The following is a 5290-nucleotide window of genomic DNA, read 5'->3' as shown; positions in this document are numbered from 1 at the left end:
ATGGATGAAATGGTGGATGGACTGTGTGAGAGAGATAGCAGTTAAAATGTTACCCACTTAATTACTTAGTCACACGGCTGGTGCAGTAAACTTGGAAAAACAGTGCATAACGTTTCCAAAGACATCTAATTTTATAAGAAAATAAGGTACATAATTAATAAATTATACGTCTACCTACTAAAAATATATTAGGACTAGGACACCTCTAGCACGCCAAACTTAACGAAATAATCTACGAGGCTTAAGATGACACTCCATTTCCAACGACAGCTGCATTACTGTTCATTTTACTATGGAAATTGACAATGACAGCGACGCGTTTAGTACCGGTACAGTACTGTAGCTGCGGTTAGAAATGGAATGTTACCATTAAGTACAAGGACAAAAATGGACTAATCACACAAAGTTTAGGTAAGGTAAACATTCTGGTGCTCGACGCGCTCCCAGAACATGTCATCTTGAAACGTAAGTCATTGTCAATAGAGGTAACAGCAAGGTGTCATCTATTGGGCATTAGCATGTCGAGCACTAGTATGTTTACTTTACTCACATTTACAACTTTGTAAAGGAAAATTTGACTACGTAACATGATGAGTAGAGAGATTGTGAGATTTGTAAGAGACATCGACTATACCTAGTCCAGTTCTTTCTCTCCAAAAACTAACTAAAATACACGCAAAAATAAAATTTTAATAATATTTTTAAATATTAAAACAAACCATTGTGCGGGTACTGTCTACACGAGTACTGTGCCATGTTGCCTGCAATTACTTTCTCTAATTACATTTGGACACCTAGTGTATGCGGATGCAAATTACAGCTGTTGATTATGTTACAGTGAGGCTGTCGCGACTGGTGCGGGTTCGATTCCAGGGGGTGTATTATTCACTATGGACTTAAAGGTCAATTGTTCGGAGACCGCGACCATCACTTGACCATAGGCGACATATAAGCGACAGTTCGCGGCGAGACAGAGACAGGCGACAGAGACGCGAGAGGTCTCTGTATCCTCGCGAACTGTCGCTTATGTGTTGCCTATGGTCAAGTGATGGTCGCGGTCCCCGGTCGCGGTCTTCTGTCTCGGTCGCTTGTGTCTGTCGCGGCGCGAACCTCCACCTTTAGGGCCCCCCCACATCTGGCGTCTTTCGAGGGTCGGCGTCTACAATTCTATGGCCGCTGCTCGACGCAACGTCGGCGCAGCGTCGACGCAACTGCGCAGCGACGTCATTTTCCATAGCGCTGACCAGACGCCGACAGACGCCGACGCTCGAAAGACGCCAGATGCGGGGGGGGGGGGGCGTCTTAGAATCGGACTAAGAAAATACTTCAGCAGATTTGATAGCCCACGCAGTGCAAGTGTTATTTTAAACGTCAAACTTCTATGAAATTATGACGTATAAATACAAATCCAGATTTTTCTTGGTCTGACTCTACGTTATTATTTATTACGTGTCAACTGACGTCGCGATAAACTCAAAAACGACTGAACGGATTTTCATGCGGTTTCCACCTATCAATAGTGATTCTTGAGGAATGTTTAGGTGTATATTTTGTTAAGGTTTTGTGTAACCCGTGCGAAGCCGGGGCGGGTCGATAGTAAAGAATAATTTTTATTGTTTAAAGTTGTTTAAGAGGCCTAGTGTTAGGATTCTTCGCGTGTCCTAAATAACATTATTATTTATTCACAAATACACAGTAAATTTCAACTTGTAAAGAAGGTAATATGTCAAACAAAGTTGGACAGCGCAAACTGTTTTAGACACGTGTCAGAGTAAAAGTAGTGGAGCCAAAGACGAGTAAATAAAAAGACTACTATTCTAATATTATATAAACAATTTTATTTCTCTAAAATAGTGTGTCTCTATCTAGATGGCGAGGTTTCAAACTTATATACTTATGTGTATAAAAGTATATAACGCCACGGAAACATATGCTGCCATGCCGTCTAGTTCTTACGACAAATAAACTTTTAAAGGCTATCCCAAATTTCATCTAACTCGATTTAGCAGTCAAAGCGTGAAGACGTAACATACATACATACCTTACTTTCGCATTTATGACATCAGCATGCATACAAACATTATGCACCCTTATACTTACATACTTAACTTCTTTTTGGTTTTACCGTACAGTAGCAGCAGAAGTTGTTAAGCGGGCGAGGTGTTTAAAATGATCTTCACGCAACTTTATTGTTAAGAGAATAAGAGCGTGTCAAGGTAATTTTGAACACCTCGCCCGCTCAGCAACTTCTGCTGCTGACTGTATCTAGTCATACCCGGGCGGAAAACGTCCGTCTGCCGTCTCAGATACCGCTGGTGTGGCGAAGCCCTAAAAACCTTCCGCGCTCTGAATACCCAACCCAACTGGCGTGAAGTGGCGCACAATAGTGTAGAGTGGCGCTCTCTTGTGTCAGACGCCAATATCCTTTTTGAATCACTGAGCCAGTGAAGTAAGTAACGCAGCGTACTACGTAGGCGAACAATACGCGAACGCGAAGCGAAGCGATGCGGCGCGGGGTGAATCAAACCCTTGATACCCGTAGAAGTGTTCTACGGGGGCGATCTCGTTGCGAACGCGAACGCCGTGGGCCCGCCGCGCCGCGCCGCGTCGCGTTCGCGAGTTGTTCGCTTACGTAAGACGAAGCGTAAGTCGTGTAAATAAACAGTCCTCATTTTGCCTCGTCTCTTTAAACTAAAACTAGGCAGATTTCTATAGGACCACCTGGGATTACGGGTCCTTCATCATGACGAAACTTTTATTTAAATCCGTCTACATTACGCGTACAACGTGACGGAAAAGGAAAACAAAAAGTTAATCATCGGAGCCCGCGGCCGGTGGTTCTCAAACTGTGTTCTAGATACACATTAGCATATTCATTCATTCATTGAGGTTTTCATCGATTATCGACAAGTTTTGAATCGTATCTTCTTTTTTTGCACTACAGATAGAATTATAAGACAAACGGTTATCGGTTCTTCAATCTTTTATGTCCGGTTTTGTCCACCGGATTTTGAAAAAAATGAATATTTATTTTTTTATTATTTTTTTAAACATTGTCTAAAAAAACACTTTATGAGCTGGGCTCTTGTCGGTGCACCGTGATGAAGTTGCCTCCACATTGGTCGGTCAGAAGCCAGCCCTTTAGTGTCCTGGTACGACACGGCCCCTACATGCTCCTGTACGTGGCATCATCATCATCATCATCTCAGCCATAAGACGTCCACTGCTGAACATAGGCCTCCCCCTTGGACCTCCATTCGTACCGGTTGGAAGCGACCCGCATCCAGCGTCTTCCGGCGGCCTTAACAAGGTCGTCCGTCCATCTTGTGGGTGGACGTCCTGCGCTGCGCTGCGCTTGCTAGTCCGCGGTCTCCACTCGAGCACATTTCGATCCCATCGGCCATCTAAAGGTACACAAAGGTACTTGGCATATCTAGTGGGATTAATGGTTTAAGGATACCTGGTACAAACAGCAACACAACTGTCCATCGGTGGATTCGGTAATTCCTTTTGTAATAAGGTCCACCGATGGACAGTTAACATATGATGGTCGTTCTTTTCTACGTGACAGAGTGATAGGACGCTGTCGGTCACTTTCTACTCCGCGATGTTAAAAAGTGAGTCATTTTATAATACGCCTGCTGAATTGGTAAAAATAAATTTTAATTAATACGACCAACCATCACCAACCAACATCATCATCATCATCGACCAACGATTTTTTTTTTAAGACGTCATGGCAATAATAATTATAAGAAGAAATGATAGAGATTATAAGGTATGTACCTACAAATTCCTTGCAAGAAAACTGATGATCTGAAAAAGTTTGAGTACCACTACGAGTCAATCTCGAGTAAGACAATGGATAGCGGCCTGTAGGGATGGGTAAAGTATTGAAAACAGCGGGAAAACTCCAATCAATATCTCATATACTCTCGGGATACGCAAGAGTGGTTTACGCAGGTTAGTGTTGGACACGGACGGAAATATTGCCGGCAATATTGCATGGATTATATTTTTTTCGGACAACGAATTTTATGAATATGAACGAATCAAATTTTATGAATTAATGTGTATAAGCAAATACATTAACCTTCGTTGGTATGCTCTACCGGCCTGTTAAGGGGCCCACTGATTAACAGTCCGCCGGACGGTATCGGCCTGTAAGTTGTTCGGAACTGTCATATTTTGTTCTAATTGACAGACCGATACCGTCCGGCGGACTGTTAATCAGTGGGCCCCTTTAGCGTTCACGTGTTTAGTTTTACTTGCCTTTATAATGACAATTACGTAGGAAAACAGCGGGAAAGTCCACTAATATCAAACCGCTACCTAATGGTTGTCTAGAAGAGCTTTTTAGCGATAAGACTGCATATGTTATTTCACCGTATATTTACCTCTACTTGTATTGCTGTTCTTCTATTTTATTTTCTTCTCTTAAGGTGTGTAGTAAAGATTATTTTGTAGGTAAGTATTGTATGTGTAGTACCAGTAAGAATGACATAACTTGGACTCAACCAAAATTATCGATGGCAATATTTCCGGAATAGAAACACTGACGTCACATCACTAAGCCGGATTATGGACGGATTGGGGGTTAGCGTTACGTGTTAATAGGTTTTGTATGTACCAATATATTATAATATAACTTCGGTACATAGATAAATCAAATATCTATGTAGAGAGCAGGTAAAACTAGGACTAAGTATCTTCTCTTCTTCCTCGCCTTATCCCGGCATTCTTGCTCGGCTCATGGGAGCCTGGGGTCCGCTTGGCAACTAATCCCATAACTTAAAAGGGCTATAAATAGACGAAATCATTCCAGCACCCAAAACCCCGGGGTATGATCATATACAAAAGCAAAACCTAAAATAAGACTTACTCTAGTTAAAGCAAAGAGAATAGGAGTAGATATATAGAGGCGGATTGTCAAAGTAAACTATGTAGCGGGTAGCCACTGTAAATTTACTGCCATATTTCGACAGAAGATTAAAACTTAAAAGTGGAAAAATTACTGTCTTGGGTGAGACTTGAACTCACGGCCTCTGGATCGATACTCCAGCGCTCTGCCATCTGAGCCACCAAGACCTCATCCACAGCCAGCAAATCTTTCCACCATATTATAGGTCAAGGGGACCCTTAGCGACATCTACCGTAAGAGTGTTACACATCTTAAATGGCTCTCGGAGTTCCAAGTCATATTGGAAATTCACCAGTTACGATGTGCTACTCATACTAATTTTAATTTTTAACAATCAGAAACGTCTGCGAACGATGCTATTAAGCTTAG

At 42.2% G+C, this 5290-nt stretch overlaps 1 non-coding gene across 1 annotated transcript; it reads right to left on the bottom strand.

Moving 5' to 3' along the window:
• Positions 1–5015: 5015 nt before the first annotated feature.
• Trnad-auc (transfer RNA aspartic acid (anticodon AUC)) lies at positions 5016–5088 on the bottom strand. The gene has a single exon. It is a non-coding gene; the product is annotated as a tRNA-Asp (tRNA).
• Between the last annotated feature and the right edge of the window lie 202 nt (positions 5089–5290).

The sequence above is a fragment of the Cydia fagiglandana genome, chromosome 22 (assembly GCF_963556715.1).
Source record: "Cydia fagiglandana chromosome 22, ilCydFagi1.1, whole genome shotgun sequence".
In the NCBI taxonomy this organism is placed as follows: Eukaryota; Metazoa; Arthropoda; class Insecta; order Lepidoptera; family Tortricidae; genus Cydia; species Cydia fagiglandana.
Note: the sequence above shows the minus strand (reverse complement) of the source record. Positions and strands in the feature narration are given on the sequence as shown.